This window comes from Varanus komodoensis, unplaced genomic scaffold (genome assembly GCF_004798865.1).
Source record: "Varanus komodoensis strain SLA01 unplaced genomic scaffold, ASM479886v1 scaffold1, whole genome shotgun sequence".
NCBI classification, from domain to species: Eukaryota; Metazoa; Chordata; class Lepidosauria; order Squamata; family Varanidae; genus Varanus; species Varanus komodoensis.
The window spans coordinates 96,198,584-96,214,132 of record NW_025335268.1 but is presented as its reverse complement, the minus strand read 5'-3'; the positions used below and the strand labels follow the sequence as shown (position 1 = coordinate 96,214,132).

The following is a 15,549-nucleotide window of genomic DNA, read 5'->3' as shown; positions in this document are numbered from 1 at the left end:
CATATTTGGCTGCACTTGAATAGGGCCAGCTATCCTATTTGTTGAACTCCCTTGTGTAAGTTAATATTTTCTTATTTCATCATGGCGTGTTCTGATTGCAAAGGCAGTGAGGGACTCTTTCACTCTCCTATGGATCAGGGTGTCCTTCCAGAGATGTCTACCCTTTCCAACCCAATCAAGCCTTGTGGCCCAGCTTCTCATCCTGGTTATATGTTTTAACTGCAGGCATCTTTGAATCGAGATAAGGACACAGGAAGCAGGACAGAAGGATGAAGTCATCAGACTGGCACAGGTTAAGGGATCAGTGACTAGAGTTCTACTGCTTTGCCAAGTCAGAACAGTGAAGATGTAAACCTAGAAACAGTTTCAGATAAACTTTTTGCTACTCATACGTTTGTGTATACTGTCATAGTGTAAACATACTAAAAGGCACCACATAAGGAATGATTTATTATTCAACTTTATATACGGCTTTCCATAAAGGTATCATAGCAGGGAATGTAAAATAATAAGGTATAAAAACAAAACATATGTGAATAAAAACAAAATCAGCTTAAAACTGTGTACTGCGAACTATAGCTGGCTGAGTCACACTGAGAAGACCTGTTTAAAGAGCTAAGGTTTAAGAAGAGGTCTGAACATCAGAATTGTGGGGTAGATTGGTAAATCTTCAAAGTGTGGATGCGGTGACACTAAATGCTCTATTGCAGGTGCTCCTGAGGCAAAGTTGAGGAGTATGTGATACCCTGACAAGTGCTGAGTAGCCTTCTGCTGTGAAAGCAAACCATGAATATTCTGCTGCTCAGTATGTTATCTTTGGGGAACCATGGAAGTATCCAGCACCATACTGTGTGATGCATTTGGCAAGGCTGTGTATGTGATCTTTCCTAAAATTGTGTGCAAACCAGCAATTTCAGGTAGAGCCAAAACTTCTTCCTCTCAGCTGAATGATTGCTGATCCCACACACACACAGCATCTTTAGGGACACTCTGCCTCTTTGGCAGGCAATCCACAGGTGAAGCACAGTGTATCAGCAGCTCCCATCCTAGGTAGGCCAAGAGGCATTTTGTGCACATCTGTTTCTCATCAAAATACTTAGTTTCTTTTAGGGAGAAGGAACTCAGCAAACCCTCTGAGATGCTAAGCCCTAAGAACAAGAAAGTTTGTATATAAAAGTTGGGACAGTGCACAAGTTCCCACTGAGTCAATTGCATTTGCTGTTGGAATGAGGGACCTCCATGTGATCTAGCAGTATGATGCAAAACCTCTGGGAGGATATGGAGGGGTAGGACTTGGAAGATGGTAGAGTTTGTGATTTATACAATTCTGTGATTAATATAATTGTCAACTAATGTGAAAAAATTTAAAGTTGCCATTCTCAGCTGTTGTATATATGGAAACTTTAGATATTTTCACATTAGTTGACAATACTTGATCAATGTAGTGGTAACACAAAACTTAGCCTAATTTAGATTAAATGCATGTAACAAGTTTAGTTTCCACACACACATCGTTTTCTCCTTTTGTCCCTTTGAGAAGTATTTGATTGCTCATCACAAACTCTATGATACATGCTACCCGTGTAGTTCTGTGTTGTAAGCTGCCACGTGTGCAGGCTTCACCAGTAGAACTGTATTCATGTGATTAGTAAAGTGGCTATGATGTGGCTGGTTGTAACTTGATTCCACATAGAGCGTGTTGTTAACATTTAGCAGCCAATAATCATTAGTAAAATCATTAAGAGTTAGCCCTTCCAAAGGAAGGCAGGGATAGCAGAATTTAATTTCTCATCTTGAATGGAGAGCCTTCTTGCTTTTATTTCCCTGGCTAGCCCTATGACAGAGGTGAAGGCTCCCTACTTTTCTCAAGTTCTCGGAACACAGGCAGCATCCCCCCACCTTCCCACAAATAAGTATCGCTCTTCTTTCTAACATGCATATCTAAGTGAAGAAGGGTTTTTTTTCTCCTGTCCTTGCTAGATGCATGTGACTACAAGGACTGGTCATTGGAGAGCCTCTCGCTGTCCCCCTTATCATTTATCTCTGATCGTTGGGGAAGAAATGCACCAGTGCTTTTCTACTGGTGGAATGGAAAATTAGCAGTCCAAGAAGTAGTGACCACTTTTGCCATCTAGTCAGGAGACAAGTGGAGGAAGTGGGTAGATTTCTCCAAGCCTGGAGACCAGCTCCTTTTTTTTTACTTGACACCTGATCGTAGTCCAGGCAACATGGGGAGAGCAGGTGGAGGTGGTGGCATGTCCATGGATATCTATGTTAGTCCCTGCCTGTGAGCACAAATGGTTGGAATGTCTGTGTGTGCAGGGTGCTTTTGTGGTTTCTCCAGCCACTCCCTACTTCTCCATAGGGCATTCCCTCACAGCCTAAGGCTCTTGGAACATAAATGTGTCACCTTATTTAGTGGACGGTTGTGAGCCATGTTTCCCGCCCTCATGCTTCCAAGACACAGACTGTTCTTTGGCAAAAGCTATTTATTTTCCAGTGCACTTCCAGTAAGCACAACTAATGAAGAATGAGTCTCTGAGCATGTGCAGAGCAGTTCCTGGGATCCAATCTAACAACTACTTCCTAACATTCTCCTTTTGAGTAGGCATGGGACCCCTCCATCTGGGATGCCTTTTTGGCGGTAGACAAGCTTCTTCTCTGTCTATTGCCTCTCTCATTGGTTGGTCCATCTCTCCTAACCCTGCACCATGGGGTCAAGAGTTGCACGAGGCTCAGCTAGCTGCAGGAATTCTTCCCCTATGTCTCCTCCCTGCAGCTGTAAATCCTGACTATTCTCAACGTCCAGGTGGGAGGGTGTGCTTGAGATTAGCCTTCTCCAGTTTCAACATCTTAGACACCTCTCCTTCTCCAGTTTCAACATCTTAGACTTTTGGTTCCCAGGACCCCTGGTCACTTGACGAGTCTGTATCTGCCTGACCTTGGAACATGTACCAAGAGCAACTGTCCCTTCCAGTCCCCCCATGAGCTAATAATCCCCTTCCTACTAACTGTCCTTGTCTCTAGAACTGATGACATTCCCCCCCACTTTACTCCTTCCAGAGGAGGAAGAGAAGTCAGATCACACACAAGAGGCAGAAGATTCCCATGGAAATTTTGGGAGGGAGAAAATGGAGCTTCCTAAAAGTGATGGCCCTCCTTGCTCTCTCCACAGCACTGGCTGTTCAGATGTGTCTGGTTCTCAGTTACCATCCTGTCCAAAGCAGTCCATTTAATTCAGTTAAGGAATATTGTCCCTGATATTTATCCTGATGTCAACCCCCTGGGATAATTTGAGGGGTTTTTCTGGGCAATTTTGGGGCAGATATTCTTTAGAAGAAGTGAGGTGATCCAGCTATGCTTGGAAGATCCACTAAATGAGTCCAAAAAGCCTCTGTGCTTCCCTCTGATATTACTGTCAGCCTAAAAATTACAGTGCCAGACATTTTATGGAAGGAAGATTCAACAGGTCAGCCAGGAAGGCAGACCGCTCCAAGGATCTCGTGCATGTGGGTCTGTTTGCAAAGATTACAGTACCTGAGCATGTGGTAGATAGGAACTTACAGTTGACACATCGTGATATTGACTGGTGATTTCAGTGATTGTCTTACCCAGTCCTGGTCAACTCCAAAAATAGAGAGCCTTCTTTACCACTCCCCAAAAGGATACAGCACAATGAAAAGAATTATCACCATTATTTTTGCCCCCATAATAATACATTCTTGAGTTGATACCCTTTCCTTCCCACAGAAGTTTTGATACCTGTTGTAGCCCCAGATAGAATCCAGTTTCTCTTGGAGAAGCAAGGCAAAATTCTGTCATCTGCATGAGGAATCCTGGCAAATACGCTTGCAAACTTCGCTAATGCAAACATCTCTGGATGACATAAAGTATGGGTCAAGACTTGTGGTCCATTGAGGACAGACATGATCTGATCTGTTGTTTAATTGAAGGCAACTAGACTTGCCTTCCTGGAAAATGGCAGCATGCATGCATGCATGCTGTATTCTCTCCTGAGCATAGGAATATCTCTTACACATTCCAGTGTGCCTTGCAGTACCTTCTGGTGGGTCAGCTGGATTAGAAGATCTTGGACCTGGGTGAATAGGTTCCTCAAGCAAATGGCATCCAGCTACTCATTTTCTACTAGAGTATGCTCATTTTTGACATTTTTATAGCCAATTCCAATACCCAAACTCATTTTTCTCTGGGTTCCAAGTTCTGGACACAGATGCATTAATACAAACAGATGCATTATTGGTCAAGTGGCTATATGGACTTCTTTAACATTCTCTCCCCTCCCCCCACAACAAATATTACACAAAATGAGAAGTCTATAGGCTGAAATGATGATAATGGTTTCTTTCTGGTAAGATAGAACAGATTTCATAGGTCACTGGGGTAGAGCAATTGCTTCCACCAATTTGTCATTTGCTGAAGATTCTCTACCATAGTGCAAGAACAGTATTTGCTGCAGTCATGATTTCTTAAGACAAATTGTAATCATAACTTTATCCTATCTCATTGCATGCAAAGGCCTACAAATGTTCTTGTGCCATCTGGACACTAAATCTTATGGAATGAATTTAGTTCTAGACTTTTGTAGAACTGGCACTGCTCTTGGGAATATATGACCACCTGAAAATATCCTGACATTGTAATAAAACTGATAATCAACAGGGTGAACTTAGTGTGGATGAACTGCTTTTAGAATCTGAGAACAATAGTTGATGATACATCAGGGAAAACAACAATGTCCAAGAAAATCCTTTGTCTGAAATAGCCTCACCAACATGCTTTATGAACATGTACAGGAATTACTAAGTATGGTTGGGAAAAAAGAGTGCCACTTCTGAATTTCATGCCCAATAGCCAAAGTTGTGTGAGCAGGTCACAACAGTTTACAAAATTCACAAACCACAGCATCAAATTCCAGTGTACAATTTTAAATAATTATTTTTGTTTCACTGAGGGGTCCAGTGTTAGTGTATCTTACTGTTATTTTTTTTTAGTTTGGCAAAAAAAAAAAAAGTGTGTGTAGGGGGGTTTGGCCTCTCAGGATCACCTTTCCAGTGTCTTATGGCCACTCAACTTCTTGGGCCCATATAATCCTGCTGCTGCCTAAATACCCCTCCCCCCATTGCTTTCATATAATGCAATTATAAGGCTCTAGATTGTTCATAGAAATCATAAGCCCATCTAGGCATCCTAAAGCCTGGTGAGGTTTGTTGCTGAAAAGTGTTCCCTAGCAAATGGGTACACAAGTGTGACAGTAGACCAACCCCTAATTTCAATCACATTTGATAAGAGAGCAACATTTGTTTCTTATCTTGTCAATGAAAGAAATCCCATTTGAAGAGCTTCTTAGTGCTGGATTATGTAAAATGCAGCCTTATAGGCAGAGAATAATGTGTACATTCAAGATGTATGTTTCATGACTAGCAAAATATATTTTTGTGAATTGAAAGAAAAGGTGACATTTCTTGTGTAAGTGTTGATAGCTATAAAATGCTGTTACTGGCCTATGTTTTAAAATAGATATAATGTGAGGTGCACTTTTTAAAAGACCATTGTGCATATTCTTTAGATATTGTAGAGGACACTCAAATTAGTTGTGACAAGAAGGGATTTTCCATGTAGCTCAATGTGTATAGACTCCAGTGAATGACAGGGAACATGCAAAATATTCCAGTTATTTCCTGGTCAATATACATAGTTTCCACTTGGAGGTTATGTATGTTCACTGTTCAGTGGCATAATCTCATGGTCTGACCTGAATTGCATAATCTCATACTGACTGAACAGTGCATCAGTTCCAAGTTAATGCCTTTAATAAGTGCATATTTCCCACAATGCCAAGTAAAAGTGCACAGACAGTGTTTATGCATGTTTTCTATTCTTGCGTTAATTTCACCATGCCATTTTATGGCTGTCAGATCATGCATTGTAGGTATCAGATTCAAATTTTACTCAAATTTTGCTCAGCTTGCCTTCTCCCTTTCCAATTCAAACTACATGTAAGATCTTGTCATTCAGTTTAAAATATCTGTTTTCTCAAGCTGTTGCTGAAGCTCTGAAAGTCTGAACCACAATGGATGGATTACAGGCAAGACACTGTCTGAAATGGGATAGTGGTCATTCTCTGGTTTTGTTCAGGAGTTCTTATATATGTTCATGCTTTAGGGAATATATATATATATTCCTTTGTAGTATATTATGAACCTGACTTCATACAAAGTGGTATGTAAAAGATAAAGGTACTAAATTGGTTAAGCAAAAGCATTTTAGAGTAATGGGTTTTGCTCTCTCCTTCACCTATGAAACTTTCTAAAGTATGGCAGATATAAATGCTTCATTGTTTTCACAATATAAAACATTAATGTTCAAAATTGAAACTGCTTTCAGACAGAATGTGTAAGGATTAAGTATACATCAGTTTCTTGAAATTATGGTGGACAAGTGATGGATGCTTATCAGCTCAGAACAGGACCTCTCACTGTGTGGGTTGTAAACTCAGTCAGTGGTTTGCATGTAGTATACTACTGATTTATAGGAATAAAATGGTCTGTTTTGAAGTCTTTAGGAAATCCACAAAAAGCAAGATAATTCCTTAAATTAGCTTTGGATTATGTTTCATCCATTTGCAGGCATGCTGTGGATGAGTTTAATAAGCAGTGTATATATTTGACTACTAAAATGGCAGATATAGTCCTTAAAACACAATAGAATAGCCTTGGCTGAGACTTTGATTAAATATCATCTAAACTATACTACATATGCCTGCATCAAAAAGAAGAGTTTTTTTCCCCCACAGTAGTTTCAAATGGTTCTGTTAAATGTAGGAATGTTCTGATGATTATCTTTTTAATTAAAATGAGAAATCTTTGTTTAAAGTGGCATTCTTTTTTTACGGCCTCTTACAGTCTCTGTAACAATCATTTCTTAAGTCTGAACGTTTTTAATTCCAGGAATCCATTTATATAAAACTATGTTTAGACTTAATTAAAGAACAATTTCTTACAAAGCTTGTAAATAGCCAGGAAAAAAGGGGACAGAAGATAAAACTGACATTCACACTTAACAAACTGATTCTTACAAGGTATGTAATATGCTATAAAAATACAATAAAGCCCCCTTTTATAAGAGTTCATATTTTCTGATCCTTGTTTTCAAAGGTATTTAAGAAAGATATCAAGGTTCTATGAAGCAACATCTGTTTTCATGAATGGACTAGCAACCACTTCAGTTTCATCTAATTACCAGTGCATGGAACTAAATCTTATTTGTTTACACTTCTAAATAAATACCTTTGCAACTCACTTCTAATTCTTCCCACTCCTTCTTGTGATGTTTTTAATTTGGTATGTTTGAACAGCCTACTTTTTTGGCATAAAATTGATGCAGTGCGATCCCTCCTTTCTCACCCAAATGACACATTTCTGGGCTTGAATTGCATATGACATCATTCTAAAACACTCCTGGGAAGTTAACTTTCAGTGGAGATGAAAACCCTGAACAGTTTTTGGATAAATGATCTTCTTTTGCAACTGCTCTTGCTGAGTATGCTGTCTCTATTTTCACCATCTAGTAACAGTAGAATTATTCTGTAATAGTATCATATTTCAGAATATTTTCTTGGCCCTAATTCCTTTTAAAAGGGAAAGCATACCTAGAAGGGTCTGGCAGTCTCAGCTGATCTATAGCAAGTCATCCAGCAGACTCATATACTGATTCTACAGATGTATCTGGGAGCATAGCTCAGTTCATTAAGTAATGGCTTTGCAGATGGGCATGTAAAGCAGTTACTATGGAAGTTAGGTGAGTTCATCCTGTTGCACTGCCTGTCAGTTATTAATATTGGATGAGGAGGATCACACCATTGTAGTGGGCTTTGATGGCTTTTAGGACATGCATGTTGTCTTTCCTAGTTCTGACCTTCTGTAACAGGCCTGACACCCTCCTCAACCCATATCTTGGTCCAGAAATGGCATTGCACTTTGTCACTAAACCACTCCAGGACCTGTTTATTACAATTAGTTTTACATATAGGGCTGTGCTATCTTGAAATTTATGAATCAACTGATTCGGTAGCTCAGTTTTCCAAACTTGGTGCCCTCCAGATATTTTAGACCTCCGCTTCCATCAGTTGCAGCAAGTATGGCCAGCAGTAAGGAATTCTGGGAGTTATACTCAGAAACATCTGAAGGGGAAGGCTAGATAGTTTCATAGACAGCCATTGAGATAGCCTTGTAAACAAGCTCACAAAATTGCTAGTTGTTTTTTAAACTTGCCTGCTTATTATCCATATGTGGAACTGATAGAACACTCAATTCTTTCTTTGTCATTTCATATGAGGAAAAAGCCAGCGAACCAAAAATTCTGCAGGGATGCTACCCTGTGTAGAAACATAGGAGGGGAGGGAGGTAATGCTTTGGCTGTTTTTCCCTCTGGCAGCATGTAGCCTACTCACCTGCATATAAATTGTTGTCATCTGTGGCAACCATGTAACTGGTAAGTATAAGGCTAGCTTAATCTATATAGAAACTGTTCAAATAGGTTGCTTTGGCATATTCAAGACACATTGATCCCAGCAGTCCTGCCTGTACAGATAATACCTAATATATCCCTATGACCTTTTAAAATGTTTATTGTGAAGAATATTATTTTACATTGACAGAGTAAAGCAGTCTTTTTCCTTTTTCTTTACCTGCCTTGCTCTTTTGCTTCCAATGGGAATTCTAGGCCAGCTTCTAATTCGATATTCCCCCAAGCTTTGGGGAAGGTATGGGCTGTAAATATAAACAGTTGAATCAGAATAAATATCATGTGCTTTTGCTATTTGTTTTGCAAATATGATATGATATAGTTAACAAGAACAAAACACTTGTTCTTTGAAAAGTCGGTATAAACAGCAACCTGACTCTATCCCTATATCTGCTCTCATACACATACATACATGTACATATAATGGGTGCTGGTGATCCCACTTGTGTGTGTGCAGACCTTGCTCCACCCATTGCAATAGAAGGAAGATCTCCAGAGCAGGAATATTCATAAATGATCAGTCAGTGCTTCTGTGCTTCCAAGAGATTACTGCTTGTACCATCTTTGCACCAGTTGATGCCATAGTATCAATGTAAGCTATTAGTCTCCTTAAGCTCTTTATGAGAATAGGATAGAAATCAAATAAATGCATTGCATAGAAGTAATGTCATGATAGTCTTTTTCCTCTTTAATTTCTTTTAAAGTTTTAGGAAGGGTATGATTAAAATACATACCCTTTAAATCAGTGAATTTGCACCAGTTAAGCAATGAGTGCTTTTGAGTCCTCATGTTAAGGTTTACAGACTGTCTCTTCAGTGACTTTAGGAGCAGCACAAGGAAAGTGCAAGGTTCATGTTAACAGTGCTTTGTTTTAGTTTTCTGTTTTGTTTGCTTCATTAAATACATGCAATTAGTAAAAGCAAATGGTAAATTTGCTAACGCATCACTGAAGTATTAACTTCATAGACTTAGAAAAGTGGAATTTGGTGCTCCATGCCCTCTCTTAGTGTGTCTGCTATAGGCTCTTGAAAGATAGAGTGACCTTAATATTTGCTTTCCACTAAATCGCCGCCTTGCAGCAGTTATTTTCCACTGAATAAAAAGTTTAATTTCACGCCTTGATTAGTGCTAGTATATGCAGGTGGATATTTATTTTATGTGGCTAAGCTGGTCTTCCTTGGCAAATTACTCACCAGCCAACAGCAGTATAATTTCTCATGAGTAGTTAGTGCTAAATTATAGTTCTTGTTAGTGTAGTAAATCAAAGCAATACTAGATGCTAACCTTTTGACTAGGTAAGGTATTATGGGAAGATTGCAATAATCAAGATACAGTGAAAGGTTTGACCAGAGTGATATGAAGGTAAGAGAGTTCTGTGTGTCCAGGAATAAGAAGATTGGAATACAAAGTCTGCATTTTTTGGACACCATGGCATAGGCACTGTGAGATCAATATCCCCCCACCCCCCGACCAACCTGATATTAAATGTTATGTGTATGATAGAAAATAGTGCTCATTAGTTCCACGTTGTGGGAGATACATTGGTTTGTTTGTTTTATGAGAAGTGGGAGATATCTGTTAGTCATTCTGGATTGAATTGAAAACCTGCAGGAGAATGTTTCCAGTCCTTTACTTCTAGATGTCCCTATGATGGCACTTTAATTTACACAATTATGTTCTAAAATTGCAATGAATGCACATATTAGGAGGAGGATCTCTGTTACGTATTACTGCAGAGTTAACTTGCAGATGCCAGTATTAGAAGCACCATGATTTCTGGTATCACTTGGAAGTGCTGCCTACTAGCAGTATTACTTCATTTTGTTCATCCTCTCATTTGTCCTTCAAATCTCTTTTTGCACTGTTTTTATTGGATTGGTCCACCTTGAAACTGTGATGTTTTCAGTGCTGTCTGTTTATTCACAAGTACAGAAATCTGTGCCCAATAATATTCCCTATATTGTGAAAACCACTTTGTAGGTTTCAATTCAAGCATTTGTTGAAGGGGTCATTTCAGAGTTTTTCATGTAAACCTTTCTGAACACTTTAGATCTTAATACAGTGCCTGTCTGATGTATCACTTGCAGAACCAAGGTATATTTTTTTTCATCTAGCTCTTCCTTTTGATCAATGTAGTGTGGGAGACTTCGTTGTGAATAATTTCTGTCCCAGTAGTAGATTTACCTACGAAGCACCAGTTTCTGTAGCCCTTAGTTAGCAAGTGTGATGAGCTATCTCTAATCCAAGAGGTTAGGGTAAATTGAAGTAGTTTATGGGTGACTCATGAACAAGTTCACATCTTTTTGAAAGTAACCTCTGTCACACCTCTGTCTCTTTGCATTACACATGTGTAAATAAAGATACAAATACAATGAGGAATTTTGAATGGGAGATGCAATGCAGAATTTATATTTCAGTTGTGAAGATCAGTAAATAGAAGCTCTATCAGTGATTACCCTTTTTCAGGCCAGAAGTAACTGCCATGTCTGCATTACACAGATGTATTCAGACATTTTGCAGGACTGTTTCCTTGATTGTACAAACCATTGTGAGCAGTGACCTCCAAGCGGAAGCTTGATATACAGTTTTTGGCAGTGTCAGCAACTACTTGGCTACATTGACAGCTTAAAAAGAATGTAGATGAATGCTACACCTTCTTTGTAGCCAGGGAGGAAGTAGTATAGGAAGGTGCCAATATTTACACAGAGCCATTCAGTAAATTGATAGTGGAAGTATGATTGTATTTGCTTTCTTAGTATTCTTCTGTTCCTTTAAGAATGTTTTGGTTAATTTTACAATTGGCTGCCCACCTGTTATAACATTTTTTATCATTAAACAAAATTAATTTTAAAAATGGTCTGGAGCTGTCTGCTTTTAATGGGATCTGAGTTTCTTTAGTCCTATAATCTGCCTCATGAGGCTTGTCTGTCTTCGAGGAAGTGCAGCATTGCATCATTAAAATATCACCCCCTGCTGTGAGAAACATCAGTCCTATTCACTAAATGGAAATGTGGAAGCAGTGACAAGTGTTTCTAAAAACCGTATTAAAAATTCATTTATTCTTAGCTAAGCATTTAGCTAAGAATAAATGAATTTACCAAATAGGGGATTATAATAAATTACAGTGTTCTTGTTGTTAACAAATACATCTGTCTAAAGGACTACATAAAAATAATAAATATTCTGCCATCTCAGCGGTAGTACTGTGGTACCAAAAGGAATTTGATTTCTGTTGTTTCAGAACTGAGTGGCTTGAAGCAGAGTAGCTGAATGGGAATAGGCATATACCCTTAAAGAATTATGTGATCAAGCTCACATTGCCACGCTAACGTGGCATTCTTCACCTAAGGCAAGATATTTTTCATAATCTGTAGCCCCCTGACTCTCATATGAAGAACACTAGTGGCTTAATGCCAGCCACGTTTTTATTGTTGGTGTTCTATGTCCTGTGCTAGTTTGGGTCCATAATTTCCCCAGCTGGCTTTATTTATCCTTTCTTATGAGAGTGGAGAGACAAATATTTAAGAACCTTTCTTGCACAGAAAGGCTTATACTTGCTTGCTACTTAATTAGCACTTGTTTATGACACAGCCTCTGATTTGATTTTTAAAACAAATTGCACAGTAAAGATGCTGATATTTAAACTGTATGGTAACCACGACTCCAGCTGTGATTCAAATATTGTAAGCCTTCAGGGGTTGTATTAGGCTTAGAAAGTAAGAACCAAGGCCTGTAATTTAATGTCTGTCTTTCAAAGGCTGCATTTGGTGGTAGTGTTTTTAGGGGGAAAACAAATGCATTCTATAGCATTTAAAATATTGACTCATTCTGAGAAAACAGCCTTTTCAGACCTCACTAGAGACTACTTGGATCCATTAAGTTAAAAATGGAAGAAGGGGTAAAGGAAGGCAATAAAGCAAAAAGTAGGTTAAAGATTGCAGGAGAAAAGATGGCCAGTATGAAATTGGAATGAGCTAATGGCTCTAATACATTGTAGGAGGAAGATGGTTAAGAAGGAAGCCCTAGAAGTAGATAACATAGTTAAAGCAATGTTTGTGTTGCCTTGCATTATAGGATAGGAGTTTGGTAGCTGTTAATAGGGGTTTGGTAGGAGTTTGGTAGATTGGATAAAAGATTGAATGGTGTTGGAAATTGAGCTTGTAAAACTTCAATGGAATGCTTTCAATTAGCTTTTTGTATACCAATAGCCAAAGAATTATATTGGTTATTGTTAGCACAAATCTCTGAAAATAGATATGAGAGTTTAATATAAGTGATAAACCTCACATGCATGATCTGAATTGTTAAAACATATGCATGAGAGATTGTGGGCTAGGTTAAAGAGTTAGGGTGACAGGATTTTAAAGCTGCATCAGTGAGCCATGTGCCTTGGGTCAGAGCATCACTTCTAAAATCGTTAACTTTGACTTAGGTTCTAACATGGCTCTGAAACTTTGCAACGTCAAATAATGGGATGCAATGTAAAATCTCTGTCTATTCATCCCACCACCTTTAAGTGAAGTTAGCACTAGAATTTAGTGTTCTGCTCTTTCTGTTGACAGTGTATGGTATGATCTTTCTTGTTTAATGCATTTGTGGTGTGTGTGCAAATGTTCGAGTGTCCATAACATTCAGAAGTTAGTGCCAGAATATGTGCCAACTATTGAATATATTAGTCTATGGCAGTGATGGTGAGCCTATGGCATGTGTGCCACAGCGGGCATACAGAGCCCTCTCTGTTGGCATGCGAGCCAAGCCTTCCCAGCATCACCCCAGCAGCCATGCACATATTCAGAAAGAGTAACGGCGCCAGGTAACACGTCACTATTAGTCTCCAGGAAGGGAGCGGCCAGCAGCAAGCGGGCATGCTGAGCGCTGGCGGCTGCGCCCTCCTCCTCCTCCTGGCCTGCAGCATGTGAGCGGCTCCCAAGCTGCCCTCCTAGTGCAGTGGCAGGATCCTGTCGACTCGGTAGCCACAGGGGCAGCCAGGCAGCTGCGTGCCCACCTGCTTGCGCTTTCGCTCCCAGGCCGGGCTCCCATGCCGGTGGCTGGGGGGCGTGGGGAAGCTGGGGGAAGGGAAGCTGGGGGAAGGGAAGCTGGGGGAAGGGACGGAGTCGAGGTGGCGGTGCAGCAGCTGGAGCGAGGAGGAGAGAGAGGGTGCCCAGGATCAATGTGGCGCTTCCTGGGGAGGAAGGCCAAAACGAGGAAAAGTGGAGGCTGGGACTGCTGTGAAGCGAGAGGAGTGGGCGTGTGGCAGGGACCCCCCTCCCCACATGACCCCCCTCACCAGTGAAAGCATGGAAGGTATCAGCGATAGCCTCTCCTCACCTTTAGTTTAGGTCTCTCCCCCCCCCCCACCCCATTCCGTCCCTCTGGTAAACTTCCAAGCGCCGCCAAAGCTCCTGCGGCATTCCCAGTGGCTGGTTTCGGGGCAGGAAGGGAGGGAGTGCGCACGCCCAGGCACAAGCAAGCCCGGCATCCCCCGACTTGGGGGTGCTGAACGTGAACATGGCTCCTTCTCTCTGTTACTGTGTTTTTCTTTTAAGACAAAAGATGTTAATGTATGAGTTGCTTTCTTCTAAACTAAAACCTCAGTATTCAGGTTTTATTGCAGTGTTGGCACTTTGTGATATATAAGTGGGTTCTGAGTTGCAGTTTGGGCACTCAGTCTCTAAAAGGTTCGCCATCACTGGTCCATGGAATGGTGGTCAACATGAGCCAGTATGGTGTGGTGGTTAGAGTGCTGGTCTGGGGAAATCATTCCATCATGGAACTTAGTGGTGTCTTTGGGCCTGTTATTGACCTCAGTTTAACCTTCCTCACAGAGATGGAGTGAGGATAACATGGACAGAAGGTAGAACATGCACATTTCCTTGGGCTGCTTTGAGGAAAAGTTGAGCTATAATTATGACAAATAAACAGAAATGGAGATGAATATTTTAACAAGAATAAATTCCATTGAGTTGCTATCTCTTTTGTGTACTGTCATAATTGAGGACTCCTGATTACTTAATTAATTTGATGACTCCTATATTCTGAGAAGCTGTGATGGTACAGAATGCAGAGGAAAGCCTTTAAAATAAGAGCTGTTGCTGCTGTTGGGGAGTGCCTGTGACTCAGTAGTAAAGCACATGCAGAAGGACCCAACCTAAGACCTGTGTACCTTGAGAAAGGGCTGGAAGAACCCCTGCCTGAGACCCTCCCTGGAGAGCTGCTGCCAGTCAGTATTGACAACACAGAGCTAGATGGAACACTGGTTTGATTTGGTATAAGGCAGATTCCTGTCTTAAGATAGCCTAGTTATAATACCATTTGTGCTTTTCATGGGAATTTTAAGGTTCTGCATGTACATCATTTCAGAAATCCTAAGAATAGTTCTGTGAAGTAGGACTTTAATTACATATGGGGATCTGAAGTGTCCACAAAGTGACTTTATGGTACAGCTGAGACCTGAAGGGCACTTGACACTCATTCTATAGAAGGGGGAGCTTTGCATAAGCTTTCTGTAATGTAGAAGATTCTGGAGCATATTCCATGATTTGCACTCAGTTCACATGGAATTTTAGCTAGGCTTATTGGGCCTCACTGTTGCCCTGGAGCATGCCAAACCCTTTGGTGTTTGGCATGCTCCAGGGCCATAAACTTTGGTGGCTCTGAATTGTAGTGGGAGGTCACTAAAGACAGGCAAACCTACCTTTTAGGGACAGCTTTTTTCATAAAAAGCTGTAAAGAATCCAGGTTGTCTTCCCACAGAGCTACTTGTCCTCTACCCACTACCTGAGCAACCAATTAAGAGTTCAGACTGTCTCACTATGAAACCGTATGAAGATAAAGTCACATGGATGGACATGGCATTCACCTGTAAACGCAACAGATTCCTCTTAAGTATAGTGCATATGGCTATCCTGGTCAATGGGATATTAATTCTAAAAACTACTGGACTGACTTTGATACCATGACATCTGCTGCAATTTGGAATTCCACATCCAAAAGCATGAGGAATAT

The 15,549-nt window shown here is 40.3% G+C and overlaps 1 protein-coding gene across 10 annotated transcripts in view; it reads left to right on the top strand.

Annotated features, from left to right (window-relative positions):
• Positions 1 to 15,549, top strand: part of BTRC (beta-transducin repeat containing E3 ubiquitin protein ligase) — a 144,292-nt gene that overhangs the window by 1,134 nt on the left and 127,609 nt on the right. The window lies entirely within an intron of this gene.